This window comes from Manis javanica, chromosome 15 (assembly GCF_040802235.1).
Source record: "Manis javanica isolate MJ-LG chromosome 15, MJ_LKY, whole genome shotgun sequence".
Taxonomy (NCBI): Eukaryota; Metazoa; Chordata; class Mammalia; order Pholidota; family Manidae; genus Manis; species Manis javanica.
This window is the reverse complement of record NC_133170.1, coordinates 84699096-84726995: the sequence shown is the minus strand read 5'-3', so window position 1 is coordinate 84726995 and position 27900 is coordinate 84699096. Positions and strand designations below refer to the sequence as shown.

The 27900-nt window shown below is 49.5% G+C and overlaps 1 long non-coding RNA gene across 4 annotated transcripts; it reads left to right on the top strand.

The window, feature by feature from the left end:
- The first annotated feature begins 710 nt into the window (after nt 1-710).
- Nucleotides 711-11866, top strand: LOC140846465 (uncharacterized). Of its 4 annotated transcripts, none has more exons than XR_012125572.1 (4): nt 711-2635; nt 5627-5984; nt 6338-6436; nt 7118-11866. It is a non-coding gene; the product is annotated as an uncharacterized lncRNA (long non-coding RNA). The 4 variants fall into 4 exon arrangements; XR_012125573.1 differs by lacking the exon at nt 711-2635 and adding an exon at nt 2669-4707; XR_012125571.1 differs by lacking the exon at nt 711-2635 and adding an exon at nt 2669-5071.
- The last annotated feature ends 16034 nt before the right edge of the window (nt 11867-27900 follow it).

Sequence of the window (27900 nt, the reverse complement as noted above, 5' to 3'; positions counted from 1 at the left end):
ACAGACTCAGGAAGGATATTATCACATTAATCAGATACTGAGGAAGGCCGCACATAAAAGGTTTCTATCTGTTCCATATGTGGCCCTACGGAGAGAAGCCGGAGCCACTTGATAGAAACTCAGGAGGCAGATTTCAGCCCCAAACAGTTATTTCCCACAGGTGATTCAAAGATGAACCAGGCTGCCTCTGTGGGCGCCGAGTTCTGTCATCCTGGGTGTTCAAATCCAGCCTAGATGACCACTTGGTGGGAGTATTGTAGAAGAAAGTCTTCAGCTCAGGGGTGGAGCCAAATAGTCCATGATTTGTGTCAATTGCTTTAACACGAACCAAAAACACGTAGGGCTATCAAATCCGAAGAACCATAAGCAGAGCATAGGACACTACATGACAGATGGTTTGGTATCTGAAGAAGTGAGAGTCAAGAGTTGCTGAAGAATAGGTGATTGGGAAGATGTTATTATTATTAATATTAGTAGCAGTGGTGTATTGGGTTGGTTTAAAAGTAAAGGACCACTTTTATTCCTAGTTTGTACGGACCTCAGGTCTGGGGCCTACAGATGATGGGAGTTTTGGTCCCCAAATCAGAAGATGAAACAACTATCTTGTGGTCGTAATGAGTAATGTCAACTTGGAAGTGGTTGTATCTGGGACTCAATTAGGGGGAAAAAAAGACTGTGTGGGAATCCAGAGATCGAGCAGGTACAAACTGTACACAGCCTGAGGGGGAAACAAAGGCATAGCAACAATTACATATTGTTAAACTAGACAAAACGGACTTGTGTTCTGTACTTTACCATCTGTAGATAACTGGCATCTTGAAATCCTGAACATGGAAGCAAAGTCTATTCTGTATCTCTGAGGGGCTATACTGGGTGCTAATGATCCGCCGTGGAGGTCTTGCAGGATTGTAGTGACATACCAGGCTCTCTACCCCACCAACAACCTTACCTCCAGCAAGTCCTGCCCCCTGTCCCAGAATCTGAGCCTTACTTCAGGTCTCAACTTCGCTGCTAGCCCTGCCTGGACCGATGCACCAGGCGGAGGAACTAGCCTGCCCCGTTGGAGCATTTAGCCGTCTTGCACTGCAGTTCAGTAATTGAAGCTATGCTTTGTTTCCTGAAACCCAGGTCTCTCTCCAGCAACCTGCTGAGCTGTCTGTCCTCTTTTAAACTCAGCACTGTTGAAGATGTGAATCTGACTTTTGAGTCTCGCTCTGGTTCTGAGCCCTGCTAGCTCTTGCCAGACTCTAACAGAAACAACTTCCTGGGCTTCCATGATGCTCGATCTCAGGGCCGCAGAGCCTCACCTCTGGGTCTCTGGAGGTGCTGCAGGTATGGGCTTCAGTTCTTTATGAACCAGGCCCCCCTACATCCTCGGGAGCCTTTCTTACAATGCCAGCTTTCTCCCTCATCAAGTTGGTCTGACCATGCCTCCACCCCTGGGAAACCAGACTGTGCCAGCCTGTGCCCAGAGCAAGCCACAGAGCCATCTTCCACGCTCCGCCTCTGCCGCCACTAGCCACCAAGAGCCTCCACGCAACCTTTGGACCTTCCGTCTGTACTTCTGGGCTCCCCGGCCCAGTGTCTTAACAGGGTGTATTTCCTGTCCGGACTCTAAGGAGTCCGTTTCGGTAGTCCATGGCAGGCTGCAAAGTTTGTGTCAAAAGGATCTTACAGCCATTCAGTACTTGTTCTCTCCACTGGTTAGTTGTATAAACATGTGTTGAATGTGCCAGACACTGTGCCAGGCACTGGAGTCAAACATGAATAAGTCATACGGTACTTGTTCTTATAATCATAATACTGGCTCCTATTTCTTGAGCACCTGCTATGTGCTGGGCAACGTGCTAGGCCTGTAAGTGCCAGACTTTACAGGAATGAGAAGCGTGTTGTGAAGCGGTAGGAGGGAAAGCTGAGCAGTTGGCATCACGTACATAAGGCTCTGGATTCAGCACATGGTCAGTGCTGACACTGTAGCTCCGTTTACAATATTAGCTGATAACACTACCATAAGCACCTCACAGGTCCAGAGGTGGGAGAACAAACATCTGAGCTAGAAGGACGTGACACAGGCAGCCACTTCCAAAAGAAGGAAAAGCAAGACCGCAAGCAGAAAATGGTGGCCATTGAGGAGCCGCCTGTCCGTCTGGAGCACCAGAGCAGAGAAAGGGTTGCACGGCGCCAGGGTATGGGAAGATACCTAGAGAGTTCTAGAGACGTGTGCTAAAGAAAGACTCCAGCCATGAAACCCTTTACCATATGCACAGGAGAGAATGATTGCATGAGGTTTTTAAAGACTGGAAGGCTGAGACGAGCCTGAAAATTATCCAGTTAAAGGAAGGAAGATTGCAGACTGCTTAGTCACCTGGAGAGAGAGAGTAGCCCTTACGAAATGAGAGGAGATGATTACATTACTTAAGAGCATTGATCAACGTGTTTGGCAGGACAAGTGGAAATGTTTTTCTCTTAAATAATTCAAGCCTGCAGGCTTCCAACAGAGTTTAAGATCGTGCAAGTGTCTGCTCTATACAAATGTGTGTGGTGTTCCAGCGGTGAGTGAGTAGAATTTAAATGAAGAGTATGTAGAACTTGCTGTCCGCGTTCAGCCGAGAGTACCTGAATAAAGCCTCTGATGGTAAGTACACAATAGCCTTCAGTTAAACACTTTACGTAAGGAGAAGGAAATACTACTTGCTTGTTGACCTGGATTATAATATCCTTAAACCACATAATAAATATTACAATCAGAGGGAGTCAGGTCTGATAAGTCAAAGATTTTTCTAACATTCTGTATTTCTGTAAAATAGACAATTCACAATGTATGACAAATTTTCACGGCTGATTGTTCTTCTTGCCTCAATAGTTTCCTGAATGAATTGATTACAGAAAGTGGTAGGGAAACAAATGAAATTGAAAGGGCACTCAAGTTATGGCCATAACGAGATAGGATTATATAGTGGTAACGTTGAACGACTTTCCCATCCATTGGGAAGCAACGATCTTATTTTATCAAAAGGAGCACAGTACAGTAGCAAAATCATAAATGTAAAGTCCTGGCTCTGCTATGTATTAAGTTTTATACTTAATCTAGGCTATTTAACTTTTCTGGACCTTAATTTCCTTTTCTTTAGCATAAGATGATAGTATTTGCTTGTATGACTGTTTCAAGGGTTAAATGAAAAGTAGATCTGTGAAATAATTAGCAGTACAGCCCTGCTCTGGGCAGGGGCACCCCTTTCCTGCCGTGATGTTGCCACCGAGATTATTTGGAAGGCCTCTGTCTAAGTTGCCTAGAATCTGTGACACAACTTCTAGAATAAACTTAGTGCTGGTGCTCAAGAAATCTAGGCGTGTGGGGTTGGTTTTGCTTTGTTTTGTTTTGTTTTGAGGGTAGATTTTATTTTTGAAAAAAACGAAAGCTAACTCAGAGCTAAATTAATGGATGACCAGGTTTGAAATGTTAGCAAAGTGTGACATAAATTTGGATTGTAGACTGACTCTTTAAGCAACTTCAACAGAAGTTCCAGAAAAATACGGAACAAAAACAGAATTGTAGGAATCAGTTTTGTATGGATAAATTCTTATATGTTTAAAGTTCAACTTTATCACATAAAATCATACCCATTACTATGGAAAGGATGATGCAAAACAGTTGATAACAGAGACTAGCTGAATGTGAGAATAAAAAAAACATAGAAAATGTTTAGAGGCCATTCTACTGGCATAGAGTTAATTTGAAATATTTTAGAATTCTTTATGTACAATTCAAGCTTGGGTACTAACTTGTATAGATGATTTTTAAAGTTTCATTTCCAAATCTCTATCAAGGCCTTTTACATCCTCCTGAAGCAAGCAGGCCTAATTTGTCTTCCACTCAGTGTACCTTCAAATGAATTTATCTTTCTCAGCTAACATCCTACCTTCAGCTTCTCAGACTTAAAAACTTAAGTCTTCACCACGTCCACTGAACCACTGTGCAGAAACGAGCAGGTCCCCCATGGTCAGGGTGCCGGGCAATAGCTAATGCTGCAGCGGGCGCAGGTCACAGGCGTGCAAGCGGGCCGGTGGGGGTTCAACACACAGCGGCCAAGCCAACTGCATAGGGAGGAGAAAGGGCCACCTGTGGGAACAGGCTGAGCACGCTTGGAGGGACAGGCAGGAGGAAGGACAGGCCATTGCTTGAGGATGAGATAGGGCTTTTTGGGAAATGAAGTTTTTATGAACATTTTGGTGCAAAAAAAAAAAAAACAGGAAATAAGCTAGAAGAGAGGAGGAAGGCAGTGCCTGCTGCGTGCTAGGCGGCTACTCACCCCTTCACACGTTCTTTCACCCTCATAATCCCCCTGACGTGGGGCCCCTTCCTCTTGACACGGGAGGCCCGACGCGGTTAACAGATGTGCCTCCCCATGACGGCTCGCGGGGCTGTGAAGACCACTCTTGCCTCGCGTGTTACTGCACCCAGGCTGTGCCCGCCTCTGAGTGACTGTCACCGTGCGGAGGCCACCTGGGGGCGGCAGGACGCGCGGAAGGCCCTGCGCGGAGGAGGGGCGCACGGGGCTGGGGACACACAGGGCCTCCGTGCCCGAGAGGAAGGGGCCGAGGAAGCCGCGTGAGCCGGCGAGGACAGCGACCGGGTGGCCGTCCGGGACCACGGCCGAGGAGCAGCACTCAGAGGCTCTGGCAAAGGAGGGGAGAATTGGTTGAAAGGTTTTTAAGATTTTTTTTCCCCTATCTGACACTGCTTTCACTTTCTTGGGACTTAAAAAAAGAAGGGCAAAAAGAAGCCAAGTTTACAAAAAAAAAAAAAAAAAAAAAGCCCCTAAAAGAAGTCTGAAGAATTGGAGGATCAGTATATTGTAGAAAAACCATATAAAAGTATTTTTATGTTTATATAAATTTAAGCTCCACTCCCTAAAGAATTAGGGATAAAGTATCAAAGAACTCCAGATTCTTAAGATAATACAGAAAACCCAAGGCCTTATGATGTAGCAGAGAGGACACCGAGCCCTGGACTGAAGAGACCCGCCTGAATCCTGGCTCCGCCCCTAGACAGTTCCCATCGTCTCACGAGGTCTGTTTTCTCAGCTGCAAAGTCGGGGGGTTGATCTGTGCCGTCTGAAGTGCCTTTGGGCCCGGCATGTCCGTGCTGGGGTTTGGACTCGGTGTAACACGGTAGTTAGGGACACAGACTCGGGGATCAGAATGCTTGCGTCAAATCTCAGCAACTCACCCCCAAGCTGTGTGACCGTGGGCAAGTTACTAGCCTTCTGGGCCTCCATTCCCTCATCTGTAAGCAAGGACACTAATAGTAAATACTCCACCGGGTGGTTATGAAGATTCAGTGAAAAAGAATCTGTAAAAAGTGCCGGACAACAGTAAGTACTAGATAAATATAAGCTGTTGTAATTATAGATCGTAAACAGCTGCTCTTCTGATACCCTTTTGCCACTGCTGAGCGCGCACAGCTCTGTACCTATATGTGGTTGCAAAGGGAAATGGAATTAACCAACTGGAGTTTGCCAGGTTCCCCTTTTGGGAAAGGAATGAAAAGAATCTTCAAAGATCTCAGTGGTCAGAATCTCTGGGTTATGATTCAGCTACAGTCAACTGTCAAATTTTCCCACAGATCAGTGGAAAGTCACTGAAGACTCGGAGCAAACAGTGCCGCCCTCCTCACCTCGCTGCTCGGATGCCCCTCTGACGCTGGAGGTCTGACCGTACTGGTATCCCAGTGGGGAGAGGACCCAAGCATGCGTGGTGGATTTGCCAGCCCAAGTACTGGGCGGTCTGTACATGCTGCTGCTGCACCAGCGAGGCCTCTGGGCACAAGCCTGCGAGAGTCTGTCATCAACTCGACTGCCGGGCATCGCAGGAGAACAGTTGGGGGTCCAGATTGTTTCCCAGGCAGGAACGATGACGCAGTGACTGTCACAGGTCATTTCAGAGTTCAGAATCTCAGGTCTCCATCCTCCATGCCTTTCTCTGTGGGTAACGTTAAGATTATGGACACCACCTTGATTAACAGTACACATTAGTGATAATCCCTAAGATTTTCTTAGTTTCCTCAGATCACCCCAGGAAAAATGTCATCTGTTAATAAGGCCACAGTTTAAGCAAAAGCAAAACTGACACATTTGCTTATAGTTCTAGCATCTTTGAAACCTTCTTATGTCACCTTCCCAAGAGTGAGTTCAGAATCCTTTGCATTGATTGGATGCTTCCCACACTTCTGTAGAGCGTTGCAGAGGAGACCAACAGCTAGCCCTACACCGTGCTGTTCAGGCAGCCGCTGGTGATCTGAGCCAAAGCTCTTCGTATTTCTTCTTATTCCTTTCAGGAACAGACGTGGTACGGTCCAAAGCTGGTCTGGATTTCCCCCTGCATTGAGGTCTACTCAATACAAGAACAGACTTCAAAACTGAGGCCTCTTGTCCAGGTGGGAATTCCCCCAACAGCTGACCCAGGACTATGTAAGGGGTGCCAGCCACCAGACATCCGTCATCACAACACACCTTTCAACTGCACTTCAGTGACCCTAGTACCTCCACTCTGAACATTTCTGCCCTTGGCCACACTGCTTTTCTGGTACTTTTTTGTCTATGGGATCATTAGGTTCCTGCCCTTTGCAAAATAATCTGTTCCACGGTAGTTGAGATGCCGTATGGTATACATTTGTGTAGGTAAAGACATCGAGGCCCAGAAAAGTTCCTGCAAGTACTCCTCAACAGACGGCCAGCCAGAATGCTGGCTCCTCTGAGTCCTGCTCCGCACTGGCTCTGTTAAAGCTCTTCAAGGCATCTCCTTTTTAAAGTATCTTTTTAAGCATTTTCCTTTAGAGGAGGGGGTAGGATGATTGCAGGGAATGAGACTGTCAGTGGAGAAAGGAGGAGCTGAAGGAAGGTTAGAACCCAGGCAGAGAGAGGGCTTGTGTAGCAGAAGGCCCAGTGACCGGTGGGCACCTGGCTGTGGGCCGCAGGGAGAGAGAACAGCACAGAGTCGAAAGACCACCACCCCATACTTGGCCCACTTGAAAACCTCACCCAAACAGACACAAGGGCCCCTCTAGGACTTATTATTTCTACAGCTGTGGTTTAACTGCTGCATATCTTTCCTCCAGGAGGTTCCTTGGAATGAAGCCAATGCGAGGCCAGGGCTCTGGAGGGTCTCCTCGGAGCAGAGGGGCCGGCGGCAGCCAGAGCCCTGGTGGCCTTTGGCTGGAGGCACTGTCCCGATCTGCACGTCCTGTGAGTACACCCCGGCAGGCTCAGCCCTAGGCCAGAGGGAAGTCGGCCTGCTTCTCCTTGAAGAAGAACCGGATGTACTCCCACATCTCCCCTCCCCTCTGGCTGATGTTAAAAAGTAGATTCTCAGATTGCTTGCCAGCTTAGAACCATGTTGTCCGTTAGCAGCCCTGGGAGACGGTGTCTTAGTGCTTTTGGTCCCTTGGCATATCTGGAAGTTTGCGGCATGGAGGGTCAGGGGGCCTGGCCTCCTGTCCTTATCCAACCACTAATTTTCCCTGGAACCTTTGGCAAATTGTTCCTCTCAAGGCCAGTTTTCTCAGCTGTAAAGTTGTTCATAGTAGCAACAGCTGCCATCTATGAAATGTTCACTATTATGTATCAGACATAATCACCTTAAATTCTTTCAATAGTCAGTCCTATGAGATAAGCACTGTTGTCCCGTTTTACAGATAAAGAAACTGAGGCTTAGAAATCTCACACCCTAAGCACCCTATTTAAATTGCCAACCCCCCACCACTGGCCAACAGTCCTTTCTCTACTTTTTTCACCGTAATATTTATTACCACCTGAAATTCTACGTATTTTACTTTTTTTGTTTGCCCCCTCTGCCGACAAGACTGTCAGCTCCACTAGGGAATGGGTTTTGCCGTTTTGTTATTGTCATCGTTGTTGTTCCTTTGCTGTGTTCCCAGAGCCTAGAATAGTGCCTGGCACACAGTAGGCTCTCCAGTACTGGCTGAGCAAAAAATGAATGAATGAGTTATTGGTAGGAGTATAAACTGGTATAGACTCTAGAGAAGTCAGTTTAGCAATGTTAATATTTAGTGTGCATTAGCCTTTTGACCCTGTAACACCAGAACTAGGAATTTATCCTATAAATGATATATTCTCAAATGTGCTTAAAGCCGTAAGTACAAGGATATTTTCTGCAATGCTATTTGCTATAGAAAAGGACTAGAAATAGTCAAAATGTTCATCAATAAGGGAACTCATTAAATAATTGTGGTAGGTCCCCAGAGTGGAATTCTGTGCAGGAGTCGATAAGAAGGAAGCAGATCCGTGTGTGCTGACAACCGCCCGAGATATTCTAGTAAGTGAGCTAAAGCAGAGTCCGGAATAGAATATCACCTTCTCTGTATTAAAAGAAAAGATGTGATAGAATTTAAAACATAGTTACTTAGCCTGGGCTGTTTCTAGAAAGAGAGACAAAAAAGAAATAGTTGCCTTTGGGGAGAATATACTCTTAGGTGCGCTCTTTTTTTTTTAAAGTGTTTTTTTAGCAGTTTGATTGAGATACAATTCATGCACCATACAATTCACCCATTTGAAATGTACAATTCGGTGGTTTTTGCTATATTACATTATAACTTTTAAAATACGCGTAGCATTAAATATGCCATTTTAACCATTTTTAAGCATACAATTCAGCAGCATTGATTACTTCCACAATGTCGTGCAACCATCACCACTATTTCCAGAACTTTTTCACCCCCCCCAAACGGAAAGTCTGTAATCATTACAGTATTTTGTAGTACTTGATTTTTAAAAACCATGTGCATATTTTTTAGTTCTAAAAACTAATTTAAAATAGAAAGTAAATCAGGTTTAGAAAATTTAGTAACTTGTCTATGAGCCCACAGCTTGTACTCTGCGGTAGTAACCACCAGTTTTATTAAAAAAATAATAATCATAAAAGAACCAGATTTTAGCCAATTTAATGGGTGTCGTAAGGGATGCTGGATATCCTCTAGCTGTTTCACTTCGCAGATAAGATAACAGACTCTCCACGATGAGGTGAGGACCTCAACGCAGGAGGCCCATCGGAAGCAGGCCTGCTAATCCAAGGGACAGTATTCAGAGTAGGTCACAGGAGGCATCTTGCTCCTGGACAAAAAGTGGGGTTTGAATCCCTGCTGCCCAAAAGGGAATTTAGGAGTCTCCTACCTTGGATTTCTCTTGTAGGTCCCAGATGCCTGTACTGTTTAGTAGTAGAAAATGGGATCCTTCTGATATCAGTGTGTTTATCTGAAACTGAAACGGCAGTAAACCTTCAGCACCTATCTCAATTTCTCCTAGTAAGGAAATGCCTCTGCTTAGTACATCCAAATCCTCACTTGATTCTTACCTCTTATAAATATTATTATTTAAAACACATAATTAGTGATCAGAGAATGATGCGAGATATTTTACAGCCCATTTATAGCCTGTATTAATTTATGAGCCCATTCTGCCCACTAGTGTAAGCTCCGGAAAGACAATAACTGATGGCTGATTTCCTTGTGGTAGGCACCTAGTAAATGCCTGTTGGCTGAATGGGTTAATGGGGCTGGAAAAAAAAGCTGTTATAGGAGACGTGAGTTTTCCAAAGGTTTCTCTGTGCCTCGCAGCAGAGGTGCCCACCAGTGATCACAGAGCATTGAAATTGTTGGAGGTTGAGACGCCAAGAAGCAAATAGGACCCTTCCTCTGTCGTACTTATCTTGGCATTAACGATGCCCTCACTTACGGGATTGATGACAAGTCATCTTCTCTCCCTCCTCCCACCCCCAGTAGACTAGAAATCTCATGGACACATGGACTATGTCTGTCTTGACTCATCATCACATCTCCAGCACCAAGCCTGGAACATAGTAGGGATTCGAGAAATACTTGTTGAAGGGATGGATGAATGAATATATCACCGTGTTCCATAGATGAGGAAACAGGCCCAAAGAGGTTTGGCTTCTCAGTGACAAAGCTGGGCTAAAAGGCGAGGTTTCCCGGTTCCCAGGCCGGCCGTCTTGTTTTCCTTTGTGTTCTCAGTACTGGACTTGCAACATCCTATAGTCTAGTCCGACCCTTTCATTTCACAAACGGGAAGCTGAGGCCTGGAGAGGGGAGGGACTTAGCAAGGTCACAGAAGAAGATGCGGGCCAGGCCAGGCCTAGAGCCCAGGCCTCCCGACTCCCAAGCTAGTGCTCTTCCTTCATGAAGGTGTAGGACAACCCAACGCTGGCCTGGGCTGGCTGCCAAGCGCCCGCCGGAGGTCATGGAGCCGAGCCGCGCTCAGAGCGGCCCGTCTGTTCTCAGCCTGAACTTTCAGCGACTCTGGTCTTCAGCAGCCTTTCCCCCCTTTTCCTTTGCATTTGGTTTCGTGTGTATCTGCGGTGTGTGCTGTAAACGAATGGTGCTACGTGTAGGAAATGGGCTTCAGCCCAGGCCTGCTACAGAGGTGCTGAGAAGAATAAACATGCGAGAGGGGCCCTGAGCGAACAATCGGCTTCCCTCCTCTGACGTGACCTCGGTGCCCCAGAGCCGCACTTCTGTTCCTTCTCACAGCTGCCGACACAAGGCTAAGCCCCGCGCACAATAAGAAGGAAATCGCCAGAATTTACCAGGAGGACCGGCTGTTAGTATTGGCCGTTAATGCCTTGCTTTGCTGAAGACCAAAAACTGGCTTGTTCCAACTACAGAGCCCTTCTGACCTCCGCTTCAGTTTCCTCCTGCAAGTCACTTACTGGGCATCCACCAAACATGACTAAAAGCCCCTTTCCAACACAAAATTTTAGCCTCTTGAAACTACTTTCTCTGGTTTTTTTTTTGCCAAATACTTGCTCTGAACAGAAAAGCACAAGAAATCTAAGCAGCAGCTGACTTGGGTTACTCTGAAGGACCAGAAACACAGAGGGTAGAAAGTGATTAATGTTGCAAAAGCAACCAGTGAGGAGAGCAGGTCTGCGTCAGCTCAAGGGGGGCAGAGGGGGCCTGGGCTAACTAGGAAAACTCGGGGGAGCAATGTGAACCAATATGCACAACTGTTGTGTCCTCCGGGTCCAGGCCTTCTGAATTAGTTTTCTACTGCTGTGTAACAAATCACCCCACTCTATGTATTAGTTGTCTATTGCTGTGTAACAAATTACCTCAAAACTTAGTGGCTTTAAACAGTAAACATTTATTATCTCAGTTTCTGTGAGTTAAGAATCTGGTGGCCTCTGGTTCAAGGTCTCACACGAAGTTGCAGACAAGCTCCCAGCCTAGAGACTCAACGTGGGAATGGGGGAGAAACCGATTCCAAGCTCGCCGAGGGGGTCCCGGGCATGCCTCAGCCCTTCATGGCACGGCTGCTCTGTGGGGCTGCTTCAGGACAGTGCTGGCTTCCCCCAGGGTGAGAGGTTTAAGAGAGACCGCGACGGCAGCCCCAGTCCTTTTAGAACCTGATCTAATGAAAAGTGATTCTTTTCATTAGAAGCAAGTCACTAAGTTCAGCAACCCACATAGGAGGGTAGGGATACCAAGAGGCAGAGGTCACTGGGGGACTACCTACCACATCTTGCTGGATGGATGGTATTTAAATAAAATACAGTAGGGGATAAGAGTGAAAGCACAGAGCTTAGAAAGGTTTGACTGGGATGACATGGTTGGAGCAGGCTGGGGTAGGAGTGGAAGGGTGCTGGGGAGGTTGGCTGGGCCCAGGCTGAGCTGGGTTCTCTAATGCCAGTCCAGGGTTATTGTCTATGTTCCCCCATTCAACTGTAAGCTGTGTAAGCACAGAACTATGTCTATTTTATTCTTATTATATCTCTATGATTTATTTGCCAATAGATGTTGGCATGTGGACGATGATTAAGAAAGTTTGTTGAATAAATAAACCTATGAAATATATAAGGAGTAATGCCTAGTAGCCAGATTTGTCTTAATTCTGACAATTTAAACCCCCCAAAAGCCCACATAATCACTTCTGGAGCTCCCAATCAAGATTAAACATTATCCCCTGTTTCTCAGGCATCATTATTCAAATTACTCAGCACGTAACCGAGGAGCGTTGAGGTTTAATCACGGGCCTTCACTGGACTAAAAGGTCTTTGAACATCTTATTCTGTTGAGCCTCAGAATCTTGGTTTACAAGCGAAAGAAGACAAACTTGGTGTCTAAAGGAGGGCAGACGAGCCTGGTTACCTCTCACTCAGCAGTCCAGGAGCGCCACCCACGCCTAGATTGGGAGTCTCCTAGCCCCTGGTCCTGACCACAGGCCGCACTGCCTCCTGCCTTTGTTGGTTGGCCAGAAAGTCTCTGGGAACCGTTTTTGTGCCACGATTCAATACGCACAGCTGTTGTGTCCTTCAGTATAAAAGGGAATCTGTTCTGCGGAAGGAGCACAGGAGGCCAGACTGTTAGGTGGGCATACTGGTTCGCTAGGGCTTCCGTGACGAAATGCCACACACGGGTGACTTAAACAATGAAACTTATCTCTCCCAGTCCTGGAGGCTGGACGTCTAAGATCAAAGTGTCAGAAGGTCTGGTGTCTCCAAGGCTTCTCTCTTCGGCTCGTAAATGGCTGTCCTCTCGCTGCGAGTGCGCATCCCTGGGGTCTTCCTCCTAAGGACGCCAGTCCTATTGGATTCGGGCCTCCTTTATAACCTCTTTAATCTTAATCACCTCTTTCAAGGGCCTGTCTCCAAATACAGTCCGAATGGGGGTTAGGGCTTCATCACAAGAATTTGGGGGGATTCGAGTCAATCCGTAACAGTGGGCAAGGCCATTTTACATGTGCCTTCCATGCCCTCACCCATGTTCTTCTAAAGGAATGATTATCTCCATTTGCAGAGATGGCAATTGGTAATTCTTTAAAACTCTCCTTATCCACCAGCTCGTGTGATATCACAACAGCCTCCAAGATAACAGAGGTGGTGTGTCCCTCCTCTGGGATGAGGAAACCAGCAGTGGGGTCACAAGGTCCAGAACCTGGCCTCTGGCTCCTGGGCCGGCCCGCCCCACACTCTCTACCTTGGTGTGGTCCACGCTTCACCGCTCAGGATGAGCCCCTGCCCACCCCCACCTGGATTCCAGACGCCCACTCCCCCCTCCTGCCTTCCTCCACCAAAACTTACCCACCCTAGGAGGTCCTTCCATTGATTTTCAAAGTGACAACTGACTGGCTGAAAAAAACTCTCAATAATAATCCATATTGATTTGCTAGTGAGTGAGAGATGATCCAGGAGGGGTCCTGGCCAAACAGATGAACAATCCTCTGTATTTTATAGCTTGCAAAATATTTTCTTCACATACCACATCGGACTTACTTTTGTTCTAACAAAAATTCTGTAAAGTAGATGCCTTTATTCTCCTGCTTTTTAGAAAAAGAAACTAGGTCAGTTAGCTAGCCCAAACCCACTCAGGCAGGTAAGAGAGGTGGGATTCGAACCAAATACTGTGTGCTTTTCCCCCTGTACTTGTTCTACTGCCCAACTTTACTAGATCCTTCAGAACAGTATTTTGTTAATCTGAAAACATTCAGACATTCCTTCCCTTCCCCGTCTAGTCTGTCCCGACCTACCCTCTGCTGAGCCCCCGCAGTGCTGGGATCTGAGTCTCAGCTCCATTCCTGCTGAGCGAGGGAACCACACGCACACACTTTCCTCCTCAGTAGACCTTTGTTCCTCCATCTGTGATTCATTTCATTGACTGGGGTCATTTTCCCGTTTCTAGAGTCTAATACACTCATTATCTTTATCTTCCATTTCATTCATTCAACAAATAGTTACTGAATACCTGCTACCTGCCAGGCACTGTGCTAAATACTTTTTTCCATCTGTTTTTGAATACACGCTTGGTCCTTTGGGTATGTCCCGACAACAGAAAACAACGACAGAAGAGAAAAGCCCAAAGAATGAAAAACAGAAGGAAAGAATGGAAGGAAAAGAAGAGAAGCTCCTGCAAGAGATCCTTCTCCTCCCCCGACTTGCACACCTCGCGACTGCAGCAGTCCTGCAGGATACAACACATAATCCGCAGCGAACAGCCGGGCCTGCCCTCAGGGAGTTTACTTGCTTACACGCCGGGACTGGCCCCTGGGAAGCATCCATCAAGTCCTCTTACAGAGACTAGAGCCGTGAGGGTGAGTGACTTACCCAGGGTCACAGAACAAGAGGTGGCAGAGGGGGACCTTGGAAGCTGGGTCTTTTCACTCCTCATCTGGGCTGTTCTTCCTCCACATTGTGTCACGGAGTGTGAGGTCTCCTGACACATGGACCATCTCAGTCTGCTGACTAGACCGCAGCCTGTCCAGGGGGCGTCTGTGCCCAACGTCTGGCTCCACGCTCTGCCGCCGCTGGCAGTGGTCACTGACAGCAGGACTCACTCTCAGAAACCACCCTCAGAGAGTCCCCATTTCAACATCCTCAAGCAGAAACTCCCTAGTTTCTACTGAAATTTAAGACACAGGCGTCCAAGAATCCAAGTCTGGCGCTCAGAGCGCAAGCCAGCCCTTAAGCAGGACCTCCTGTTCTTGTCGTGCCGCTGCGGCCAGTCCGTTTGCCACTCGCAGACCGCATGCTTTTCTGGCCCACTCACCACATTCCCACCCATGCTCTTCTCCAGATGAGCACCTGAGGCAGTGGCTGCAGATCTAGGCCCTGCCCGCTCACCTGGCATTCTGCGGACATTGGCTCACAAGACCTCCGCCGCTCTGTGCGCCTCCTGCCTCAGGGCGAGACACTGCGGCTCGGGCTAAGTCACAGACGGAAGCAGCAGGAAGCGCAGCATGGGGTCAGCGCCCCCGTGACTTCCCACATGGAAGCACCTTCATACACGCGCTTTGCATGACCCATCAGGTCAGCAACACCTGTTTGCACTGTAGGCCTCAGTACGTGTTAATTGCCCCATCCCTTCACCATACTCATTTTTTATTATTATTTTAAAATTGATTAAAGTTACACATCCATGTAATTTAAAAAGCCAACTAGTTCTACCAGGCTCACTCAGCTCCCTCCGCCCACTGCCCGCCATTTCGCCCCATTTCCCCTTCCTTAGAGGGACCATTTCCACTCGTTTAACCGACTCTTCTACCTACCTATGAATGACGTGTTTGTGTTGCCGCTTCCTGAGTTTTCAGTCCCGGCATTACGTCTTTGACTTCCCACTGTGGGAGATGAGATGAGACTTCAGTTCCCTTTTCTCCACACACCCCTTTCTACTCATTTTACTTCCCAAGCCCCCTTGTCCCCAACACAGTGACCCTGTAATTTTTGGCACATGAGTAAGTAGTGCACTTGTTATCATGACAATGTAAATGCCACTGACGCCAAGCCACCTAGTCAACTAGATTGCTTTTCCTTTCCAATAAATCCTTTTGTTTTATCTTGTTTGTTCATACTCTTAGGTTTCTAAGACCTTATCTGTTATTAACCTAAACCCTGCCAGTTACCCAGATCTCCTCTCAAAATGTCCTTGGGAAAGCCCCGTGGAGCCTCCCTGCCGCCATCCAGGGACCTCCCTCCGCCACCCTCTGGGGATCCCCTCACCTCTCTCCTGGCTTGGATCACCTGTTTCCACTTCCCATGTCTCCTCCTTTCTTGCCTTCTTTGGCCTCTTTTTGAGGACATATGTTTTCTGGAACTTCCTGAGAAGGCCTAAGAGGGAGATTTTTTGAAACCTTGCATGCCTGAAAATGTCCGGCTCTCGACTGATGAAGTGTGGAACTCTAAGTAAGAAGTCATCTGCCTCAGAGCTGTGACAGCAGAGCTCCACTGTCTCTAGCTTCCAGGACCACTGTTGAGGCCAAAGACATCTCTGCACGTGACCTTGTAGGGTTTCTTTGTCTTGACTGTTAAGAAAATTTCACAACCACATAGCTGTTGTGCTGGCCACTCCGTGGTCCTTTCAGTCTGAAAACTCATGTCCTTTGATTCTGGAGTGGTTTTTTTTTTTTTGAATTGTTTTGTATCCTTTGTTGTGTCTCGCAACTCCCGTAGTTCAGCTATCGTGATGAATTTCTCGTATGTTCTTTCCCAGTTTCTATCTTTGTCTTTTTACTCCATTTTACTCTATTTCCTCAATCTGTCTTCTAATCCTTCCATTAAGTTTTTCATTTCTGATGTCACATTTTTTTCTTTCCAAGAGCTCCCATTGCAGACTTTGCCCTGGAAAAAAATCCTTTCAGTGGAGTTTTGGATAGAGTGAAATTAGTCATCCGTGTTTTATCCATTATTTTTACCCAGTAAGTATTTATACACAGGTTATTCAATAATCCCTACCTTGTGTTCGTACCAAACACTTTCAGCTTTCCTAATGGCTTCCTACCGTTAATATATTTGACCCTCATGACCTAGACTGTGATATCCAGGTAAGACCTTGGGGTCATCCAGTTTATCCCTATCGGTTTGCAGAGAGAATAACTGATTCTCAGAGGGAGGTGTCCCCTCGGAAACACTTGTTTCTGCCGGGACTTGTCAGCGGCGTGGCAGGTGGAGTGCGTGGCAGGCCCACTGTTCTCACGCAGGCTTTGTTTTTCTTTTACTCTTTTCCAAAGTGTTATTGAGGTGTAGCTGACACACAATAAATAAACTGCACGTGTTTAAAGTGTATGACTTGATGTTTTGGCCCATATATGCACTCCTGAAACCACCATCATAAGCAAGATACGGCTCACACACACACACAGCCCAAAAACACGCCCCTGCCTCTGTGTCACGGCTCCTTCCAGCTCCTCCAGTCCCGCCCAGGCCACCACAGATTAGCTTGCATTTGCTAGATTTAAACGGAGTCATAGAGTGCCATCTATTATTTTGTCTGCCTTTTTTTTGCACGTATGTTTTCTGAGTTCTTGGGAGGCCCTACCTGATTGTCCAGGCGGAAGGGCCTCGCCAGCCCCGCCGCCTTCTCTCCCACACCTACTCATCATCCCCCTTCCAGCCCCAGGCGCGACCGCCGGCAATGCTCTAGTCTCCTCTCCATCCCAGCCTGCTCCCCAGAAAGGACCGACACACTCCATTCACACTGAGGGGGCTGATTTGATTTTATATGTGTGATTTGTGTGATTGTATAGAAAACAAAAGTACATTTGGCTTGTGCCAAAGAAACAAAGCTCACATGATGGATTTCCAAGCATGCAAATAAGTTTGGAAGAGATTTTTGGACAAGGGCCTCCCCTCAGCCTCTAGAAGTACACCGTCTGTAACGGGTCTTCACATAAGCCTGACCCTGCCTGCAGACAGGCGGAGTGAGTTGAAATCCCGTACGGTCCCATTCAGAATTTGGGTGCCTGACATGTCAGCCATTTAGGAGCTAAGGAGAGAGCTAATGCCTTGCTGGTATTCCTTCCTTTTGGTCTATTTATCAGGGAAAACAATCCCGGGTACATAAAAGGCCACTCAGGAGGGCAGGGCCTCCCATGTTTAGTCCTTATGTCCCTATGTCCTCACGTCCTTGGTCCAGGTGAGAGGCGGGCCACCAGAGGCGGCCGGCGGCAGCTGGACTGAAGTCCAAGCTGACAGTGGCCCAGGAATCCCTGTGGGCGAGGCTGGCAGACGAGCTGGGCTCTGGACATGACATGCATGTCTCAACAATCTTCTTACTCATTTACACATTTAGTCTTTACTTCTTCATTCAGTCATTCATATTTATCCTTGACAGCATCGTGAAGCAGGAGAATAGGAAATATTTCCTCCATTTTACAAATGAAAGAAGAGAGGTAGCGTAGCCTGCTCACCTTCAAGCCCTTCCTCAGCACTAGCCCTGCCCCGGGGCCCCTGGCCGCCTGCCTGTCCGCACAGGGAGCGCGGGCTGCGAAAGCTCCGGGCTGCAGCAGGCGAGTCAGGGCAGGGAGCCGGGCCGCAGGCCTGCGTTCCCGGCCTGCCGTGTTGCCCCCTGCACCGCCCTGTGTGGCCGCCCCCCAGGTTGTACTGTCCCTCCCTACAGGCCTGCTGGAAAACGCACAGAGCCGGGGAGGCAGGACAAAGGCAACTGTCCCAGCAGCCCGTGGGATGGCAGCCGATGGGTGCTTTCCTCGTGAGCGGGAGGCCCTGCTCAGCACAGAACTTGGGCTTCAGGAGGAAGACACGAGGCAGTCCCTTCGGCTCGGCCCGGCATTTCCCCAGTATGGACTCCGTGCCAAGGTGGGGCCAGGCACAGCTCCCGACCTCGGGGCTGCTTCAGCATATTAGCATTACAGCGGCACAGTAAGGGTCTGGGTGCAGGGCCTTTTATGCACGCGTGTCTTGGCCGAAGAGTGAGGCCTGGACATGGGAAAGGCCGGGTCACCGGGTAGTCACCTTTCAGCTACACCACGTATTGCGTATTTCTGTCTCTCCACATCCCCACCAATACTTTTTTTTAAAATTTAACAATTACCGTTTTATTTTAGCAAAAAGAATTACAAATTAGGACCAGCCAAAAGAACAGATGATAGGGATTCTGGGGGGGCCCCAGACTCGAGGCTCTGTGTCATTTCCCCAGGAGTGAGGATGCGCATCAGTGCGTGACATCGCGCACCGAGTATTGTTAACCAAGGGGGCTCCCCGAGCTTTGGTGTCCAGAATTCTGTTTTTATTGGGCTTTCATTACATAGACATGATTGAATGAATCACTGGCCAGGATGCTAAATTCAGTCCCTACCTGTCCCCCTTCCCTGAAGATCACAGTTAGAGCCCCAACCCTCTAATCACATGGGTGGGCCCTACTGACACTTTAAATCATTGCCAATTGGCTGTGAGTGGCTGCAAAATATATTCTCATTTGCCTTTCCTTAATTACTGAGATAGAACTTTTTATTTTTTAAACTTTTTTGAGTAAATTTAACATGTAATGTATGAATTTAAGGTATACAGAATGTTAACATTGATATATTTCTAAGGCTTATTTACTACTTGTTACAAGTTAGTAGCCCTAACCATTATTAATTTTATCCCCCCAACTCCTAGTAACCATCATTTTATTCTGTTTTCTACAGGTTTAACATTTTTAGATTCTACATATAAATAATGCCATACAATACTTTTCTCTGTCTGACTTACCTCGCTTTGCATAACGTGCTCAAGGTCTGTTCATGTTAAATGGCAGGATATCTTGTGGTTGGATAATATTCCATTGGGGCTGAAAACATATCATATCTTTTTTTATTCATTTATCACATCTTTTTAAATTAATTTATCCATTGATGGGCATCTGAGTTGTTTCCATATCTGGCTATTGTGAATAATGTTATGATAAACATGGGCATGCATGTATCGTGTCACAATCCTGTTTTCATTTCCTTTGGGTATATACCCAGATGTGGAATTGTTAGATCATACGGTAGATCTATTTAAGTTTTTAGGAACCCCCATATTGTTTTCCATAGTGGTTGGTCCAGTTTACACTCCCACCAACAATGTATAAGGGAGTTGAACTTATTTTTACATGCTTTCTGATCATTTAGGTTTCTTCTAAATTGTCTGATCAGAATTTCACCCATTTATCTAATAGCTTATTTATTTTCACAGGAGTTATATATATATTATAGACACTAATCCTTTGTTGATTATTGACTGTATGATCACAGATACCTTCTCCCAGTCTGTGGCTTTCCTTTGTACTTCCTTTATATGGTTTTTGTTAAATCATTTTTTTAAAATTTTAATTAGCCAGTTCAGCAGTATTTTCTTTTATAGCATTTGCTTTTCTGTCTTAAGAAATTCCTCTTTGTCCAGAAATCATAAAGATATTTTCTTATACTTGTTTTTATAAGTGATAAGGTTTTTTTCCCCCCACCTTTGTTTTCAACTTTCCCATAAAGAAGCTCCATTATCTCGGAACCATGTGCTGGGCACGAGCACGTCACCCCTTGTCTGTGTTCTGTAGTGTGGCCTCTACAGTATCACCTGTTCCCATACACAGTTCGCTTCTACCCTTTGTATCCTGCTGGGTTGGTTTGTCTGTCTGGTCCCACACCGCACTATTGTAAGGACTTGAGCTTTATATTTCAGCATATCCGTTAGGGAAATTTTTCACTTCCTTCAAAAGGAAGAAAATTACTGTGGTTCTTCTTGACCCTTTCTTCTTTCAACATGGCTTTTTGGATACAGTTTGTCATGTTTCATGAAAAACCCTGTTGGGATTCCTAAGGGAATAGCCCTTGATCTCCAGATTGATTTGGGGATGCAATACTGACTCCTCCCACCATGGACATGGCGCACCTCTTCACTGATTTGAGTCTTCTTTTTTGTGCATATTGGTTAGATTTATTCCTAGGTACCTTCTTGTTACCTTTGTGAATGATACATTTTTAAATTACTTCTTATAATAGTTTTTGCTGGTTGATAGGAACACTATTAATTTTTTATGGCTCTTATATCCAACAGCCTTGATGAACATTCATGAGTTCCATTAATAATCCAAAGAAATTTTGGGTTTTTTTCTACATAGACGGTTAATTCAACTGCAAGTAATGTCACTTTATTTCCTTTCCCAGCCTTGTGTCTTTTCTTTTTCATGTCTTATTGTGATCTCTAGGACCATTAGGACACTGTTGAAGAGAATAAGGGTTCGGTCTTTACTAGGAGGAGAAATCTAATATTTCGCCACTCAGTATGATGTTTGCTGTAGGTTTTGGAAAAATGTACTTTATTGGATTAATCCCTTTATTTTTCTAGTTTAAGTTTTTTTTACTATGAATGGATGTTTAATTTTTTCATCAGAATCATTTTCTGCATCTATTGAGATAACCCTGTGATGTTCTTTAGTAATATGAATAGCATTGATTGATTATCCGATGTTAAGCCATCCCGGCATTTCTGGGATGAACTCTATATTGTGCGATAATTTATATGACTTTTATATGTTGCTGGATATGGTTTGCTAATACTGAGTATCTTTTACTTATGTTCATGAATATTAGCCTCAAATTTTCCTTTCTCACAGTTGGTATATGTTTGTATATGCTTCATATACAAATGTAAATATACTATTCTTATAAGGATTAGAGTCATTAGAATTAGAAGGGAATTTAAAGAGTATCCAGTTTGATCTCATCCCTTATATTGGAAAAAACTGGAGCTCAAGGAACTAGCCTTTCTAAAATCAAATAGAGTTAGAAACAGACTTGAGTCTAAAGTACCTTGCAGAACACTTTTAATAAGTCCAGGGTCTCTAAGAATGTTCCCTAATGCAGAAATGGGTCCAAAAGCCCTTAAATGGAGTATTTGTTCCAAGGTCACAGCACAAGGTCCCTAAGGTTCATCCTCAACATCCCCACAGAAGCGGGGCTCCAGTCTCTCCTCCATCGCCCTCTGGGTACTCCCCAGCCTCCCCCACATCTCTCCACAAGCTGTTCCCTGCGCCAGAGCTCCTGTTCTGCTTGTGCTGTTTGCTGCCTCTAACAGCTGGCCCCAGCCTGGCAGCCCCTGGCTCTGAGGGTCATCCAATTATCCCATTAGCCCCGCATGTCCTTCCTTCCTCGAGAGCCATTAGCGCCATCTCCCTCTCCCTCGTCCCGCCCAGGGCCGGGTCATTGCCTCCCTTGCTTCTTCCCCAGCCAGGGTCAGTCCCCAGTCATGGAGATTCAGGGAACACCAGAGCAGGAAGGGACGCTTCCAGCCATCCGTCTGCTTCACTTTGCAGGGAAGGGAACTTGCTCGCCGGAGCCACAGTCACGTGGCCCGTCCGCCAGCAAGGACCTAACACTCGGGTCTGGCAACTTCACAGCCCGGCTCTTCCTCACAGCTCGTGGCCAGCGCGCCTTCTCAAGAGCTCCGTGCTCACTGCGCTCGGCCTGGGGTGGAGGGGACGCCATCCCCACCACGCTGTCGGGGCACCTGTGCTTGAGATTGGAATTTGCAGTCTGAGCAGGGAGATACAGAACACACCACTCGTGGGCACCAGCACATTGTCTAGGAGTCAAGTCACACGTCAGCAGAAGAGACGTGACCAGCAGTAGGTAACAAACTCCCCGTGCCTAGGACCGGCCGAGGGCTAAAGGAACTCCACCAGAGGGGCAAAGGCTTTCCGCAGAGGGTTCCGGAAGGCCTCCTGGAGGAGGGGGCTTTGAAGAGTGGCCGCTGGGAATCATGGGAAATATTTAAAGGTGGGGAGGTTCAGAAGGACAGCCTTCCTGGCAGAGGCCCCCCTGAAAGGGAGAGGAAGGGAGAGGTTTAAGAGGAGGGTAGGCGTTCAGTTTGGCTGAGTTGGGGAGCGTGAGAGACTAGGCTGAAGAGCAGAGCGCAGCCTGGATGCCCTGCTGAAGGGCGAGGCTTGACCCGCCCCATGTTTAGGACCCACTAAGTGTCCCAGGAGCGAGGCAGGGACATGGCTGGAAGTGTGCTTAGGGAAGGTTAATCTGGCTGTACGGTCTGAATCGATTACGGCAAAAGAGACTAAGGCCGAGGGGTTGGCCTGGGGCTTCCCCAGGTGGGCGAGAGAGGATGCGGCCTCGGCTGACGCCGTGACTTCGGGGAGGCTCATGGGGAGCAGAACGGGCAGAGCAGATCCAGGGACATTTGAAAAGAGTCGTTAGCAGGGCGCAATCGGCTGGAATTCGAAGATGCGGAAAGGAGCCCCCATTAGTGGGATTAGGGAAGTCAGGTGTAGCAGAGACAAGGACAGGCGGAAAGCAGGAGGGGGTGGGCGCCCTCCTGCACTCTACCTTCCGGCTCTCCCTGCTTGAGAGGTTTTATAAGATGGCAAAATTAGCTTAACCCTGTGCTGGGCGAATCCTTATCTACCTCTGTCCCCGTCCCTTCAGCTTCTCTACCAAACGTCCACATGCTGACCCAATAAATTACATGCTGCCCCCTCCAGACAGCAGGTGACACTGGTGTCACCACAGGTGGTTCTGGTGGGAGGGATTTCAGGACTTGGGTGGACCCCCTTGATGTGGGGCCCTGAGCCTCCTCGATCCCTCTCAGTCCACGCCAGCTAATCATCTCCAACCCATACCTATGAACCCCACTCAGGTGGTGGCTTTGTTTTTTTATACTTTTGTCACTCTGTCCTCCCAATCACCTGTCTTAGTCCCCATTCCTGCTTTGGGCTTCCGGGGCTAAGCCTGACAACTCTGGCCAAGAGAGATGAGCCAGCCTTCTGTGGCCTCAAGGTGCAGAGGAGGCCCTCATGGATCCTCAGCGGCGCCTAGGCCCCTGCCAGGCCGGGGAGCCCCTGGGTGCTCTCCACGTGCACTGGGGAACCAGCCCTGGATCTCCTGCTACTGCAGCCTGGTCACCCCACTGGAGCTTCTGTGGGCCCCAGAACCCCTCCCGGCTGCCCCACCCAGCGGGCATGCCCTGCAGAACCGCGCAGGGAAGCTGGTGTCCTCCTCTGGGCCACTCACCTGCTGCCGTGCAGCTCCCTAGGTCTTTTCCAACCATTGTTACTCCGCAGTTTCTAGACCCTTCCTGTCCTGGGCATCGGCCTTTGGCAGCTTGCTCATTCTACCGTGTAACTGACGGACGATCGGGCACGTCCGCAGAGGGTGTTTCCGTTTGCCAGCGAGCAGCTGTGGTGGTGAGAGCCGCAGGAGTCTGCTGCCTTGAGCGGCCGGCCGTGAGCTCCCTCAGTCCCGGCTGCTCTGGACCGTGGTTTGAGGCTGCAGATGGTTCCCAGGCATTTCCCAGTTAGCCAGCCCTGAGCGTAGCTACTGAAATGTCCGTGGTGTTTCGACATGTCTTCTCCCTTCAGATTTGCTCTTTCAAACTCAGTGCAGGACTTTACGCTGATCTTTGCTCAGTTTTATCTGGCCGCCTGAGGTCCTATTGAACCCTGATTCTGTCAGCCTGGACAGTTACATACCGCTTCTCTGTTCACCGCTGTGATAAGCCCCAACTCCTGGATCTGAGACTTCAATAACATAGGGACCGGCTGGGGCTGAGGACAGCAAACGATCCAGTCAGTGCCCCTTGCCCAAGTCACTGCCCTTTTCCACACCCACCTCCCAGCAGCCACAGACACACCGGAGGCTTCCGGGTGCCTCGTGTACATTCACACTCACCATGTTTCTTTATGTGGCAGTGGCAGGACAGTGTCAGTGAGCAGAAATGAAAACCAGGTCAGCAGCCCTCTTCTCTCTCTCTCTCTCTCTTCCCTCCTGGCTCCCTTCTGCGGGGAAATGGGAGCTCCTACCGCCGGGACCCTCACCTGACCCTAAACCACTTGATGATGGAACTGGCCTGCTGCTGGGCTGCTGCTCCCACACCCGTAGGCAATGAGCTGTCAGTGACTGAGCCACTGTGTAAAGAGCTCTGCCCAGTCCCTGGGTGGAGGCAGAGACGGAGGTGGACTACGGACCTGCAGACGGCTGGAATCCAGTGCTGCCGGGTATAACGTTTACCCCCAGAGGTCCTTTGTCATTTCTCCATCTCATTGAATCCGTAGTGAACCTGCCTGGGGCTGAAACCCTCAGGCAAGACACTTCTACTCTCCGATGTCAAGACTGTGGCAGCTGTGGTTACTCGCTCTCTTGTGTTTCTGAATCAAAACATGGCTTTGTTATTGATCAAATAAGAATCCTGAGCATTTATGTCACATCTACCTTCCAAAGCACTTTGACATTTATTATCCCATTTTATTTGCAAGTGGGCATGACAGCTCAGAGAGCGAGCGACAAGCCCACGGCCAGGGACGTCAACAGCAGGGCCAAGGATCAGCCTAGTGCTGACCCCCATTCAGCGCTCAGGGAAGCAGGGTGGCATTTGGAAGGAGAAAGTGAGGTATTTGGCATCTGAAGCAGGCAGAAAAGAGACCTGAGCTGAAACCTTAAGAGAGAGCCCGGGGTGCCTACAGGAAGCCTGCCAGGCCTCTCTGGGCCCCATAAAGGCCCTGTAGGCCCCCTTAAGGCTCTGCAACCCGCAGAACAGTTGTGATGTTGGGCTCTGGGTCTGAATTTTCCTAATCGAAAACTAGATAATTTTTAAAACTCCCATCTAACTGAGCAATTCCAAAAATCTCTGAATATAAACTAGGCACTACCCTCCTCACTCCCCTTTCCAACCCAACTAGAAAATGTGGGTGGATTGAGAAAGAACAGAAAAGAAAGATCAAAATTGTGACAGCCCTCTGACAACATTTTAACTTGAAAATTGCCTGCACATGGCTGGCATGATTCTGTGTAGGCAGATGCAAATCAGGTGCGCATGTACTCAGCTCCCCTCCTCATCTCCTGGCAAACACCTTCAAGAGGAGGGCCCTGCAGCTGACCACTGTCCTTTGAAAGGCTCCCTGGACCCCAGCTGCCTGCGTGCGCAGCTGGATGGGATCTGCTCCTCCTCCCAACTGCCTCCCGTCCCGCCCCTGCCCCCACCCCCACCCCCACTCCTGCTGCCACGACCGGCCGCATCTGGCTTGTTTTCCTTAGTTGGTCGTTGGCTCCTCGCGCACCTGCCCCCCAGGGCCCAGCATTCATCAGCACGTGCTCGTGGAGTGATTGACAGGGGACACAGGCGGGGCAGTTGGGACTCAAGTTGTGGCCCGCACTGTCCTAACCCAGCCTCCTGGTGTTGGGGGAGCGAGTGTATTTCCCTCGGGCCTTGTCCCGCCGCGACAAAGAACTGAAGGGCAGAGACACAGGAGTGAAGCGGAGCAAAACCTTTCCTTAAGGTTACTTAGAGAGAGAGGAGCAGCGGGCACCCGCAGCAAGGAGAGGCGCCCTGGAAGGTCTGGAGGGAGAAAGGTTAAGATGAAAAGGTTACACACTTAGAAAGTGTGGGCGACCTCAGAGAGAGGAGCGCCCCCTGAAAGGTTGAAAAGAGAGAGTTTAAAGTTAAAAGGTTATGTACGCATTTAGAAAGTGTGGGCGACCTCAGAGAGAGGAGCGCCCAGAAAGGATGGGGGTTCCCCCTTTTAAGGATTCTTTAGGAATGTGACTAAGGGCTGACTTATTGTCTGTTTGCTAAAGAGTAAGTTAAGAATCTTGCATTTGTAACTTCCTGGGTATTAAAATACAATCTTTAAGATGGAATCTTTCCTGCTTTTTCCTGTGTTGTTACGGCTGGGCCTGCATGCTAGATTAGTCGCCTAGGTTACAAACTACCTAATTAGGGCCGGAAGGAGGAAAAAACGGCATACAGGTAAAGGTAAAGAAAGTAAGCTGGGCTGCGTGATTAACACAATAAAGACGTGGGCAATGCTGAGGGACCTCCTTCATCTAGGAAAGATTCAAACGTTCCAGGCCAAGTGGCTCTTGGCTTTTTGAGCTTTAATTGATTAATTTTGGGTCTTTTTTAGTGGACTGTCTGGCCTTTTTCTCTTCCCACCCCGCTCATGTCCATTTTCCCGCCTAACACTCGGGAGCTCAGCTGTGTCGGGCGCTGGTGCACAGAACGCTTCCCCTGGGCAGGCGGGGCAGGGCGGGTGTCCCACGCAGAGCCTTCCTCGCCGGCATCAGGAGAGCCCGCCCTCGGCGGGCACCGGCCCGTCGCAGCCGACCCTGCCCGTCTGCGGACGAAGCCCTGGCCTGCCCCCTGCTCACGGCCGGCCTCCCTCCGGGCCTGACCGGTGGGCGGGCAGGGGCTTGTTCTGGAAAGCCCTGCTGAGCTGCTCTCTCTCCTCCGGCCAAAGGGACGGGCAGGGCAGCTCCAGGCCCCTTAGCGTGTCCGCCGCCCTCCTTGGACGCCGAGTCCCCTGACCTTCTCCGCGGCCTGGGGGTCTGTCCCAGCGGCCACCTGGCCGCTGATGAGTGGGGGCTGCAGGGGGGGGGCTCCTCGGGACGGAGGAGGGGCGGTGCAGGGAGGGGAGTGGGCCGCGGCCCGACCCTGTCACCGAGGCTGCCCGTTTTAGGGTAGATGAGCGCCCGCGAGGGGGCGGCTCGCCCCCCCAGCCGCCTCGGGTCTCCCTGCGCCCGCTCCCCGCCGGCGGGAGCGCTCCCGCGGCGGAGGGCCGTTGCCCGTGTGCAGGCAGTGCTGGGCCCAGGCTGGGGCCTCGGGGAGGGCGGCCGCGTGGGGGGCCGCGTGGCGGGACAGGAGCGGGGCGCTAGGCACGGAGGGCCGTCCCGAGGTGCAGCCGGCCCGAGACCCCGGAGCCTGTTCCCCGCCACTGGGAAAGGGCCGGAGGCCTGAGCGGGCCGCTGCCCCAGCCCGGCAGGTGCGGGGGGCCCGGGCGTCTCGTCCCCCCTTGCTCCCAGGCTGCCCTTGAGCCCTGCGCCGCCGCGGGTTGCCCGAGCTTGCCGCCCGGTGGGTCCGCGCGTCCTGAGCAGACCCAGGCCCCTGCTGAGCAGGCTCTTGGGAAGCCCCGAGGGTCCTGTGTGAGGCCTCCTAGGGGAAAGGACTCCAATGCAAACAGGGAGAGCCACAAAGGCAGGGTTTCAAGAGGGGTGGTGAGGGAGGAGGGGAAAGGGGCGCCTTCCGGAGGGCTTCCGCCGGCAGCTGCCCCCAGGGACCCGGGCCGTTCCTGCCGTGGGGGACCCTCGTGCTCCGGACAGGCCTGAATGAAGCATGCCGTCCACCCCCAGCCCTTTGGGAAGAAGGAGAGGGCAGAGGAGCCCTTGGACAGAGCTGTGGGGCGCAGAGCAGCCCCATTGCCCCCGCAGCCCGGCCCAGGGCAGACACGCACCTGCAGCGCACGGGCGGGGCTGCCTCCAGGCCCCCTTCTGGGCCCGGTGCGCACCTCCTGCGGCGGTGCACACGCACAGGCGCTCACGTGTGTCCCCTTAGGGCGAGGGAGTAACACGCGGCACCTGTCTGCGTGAGCGGGCCTATCCCCGAGGCCTGGCCCTCAGGGGGAACCTGCGTGGGGCTGCGGCGGCGGGAGACAGGGCCCCCCGGGCCCCGCGGAGTCCCGGGCGCATCGGCCTGGGCTCCGAGCTGGGCTGGGGGCAGGCCCGAGAACGCCTGCAGCTCAGGTGTACCCGGCGCCTTTCCGGAGCGCCTGGCCCCGGCCCGCGGCAGCCCCGGAGCCTAGCACCCAGAGCTGCGGTCCCCAGAAGCCTCGGAAGAGGCTGG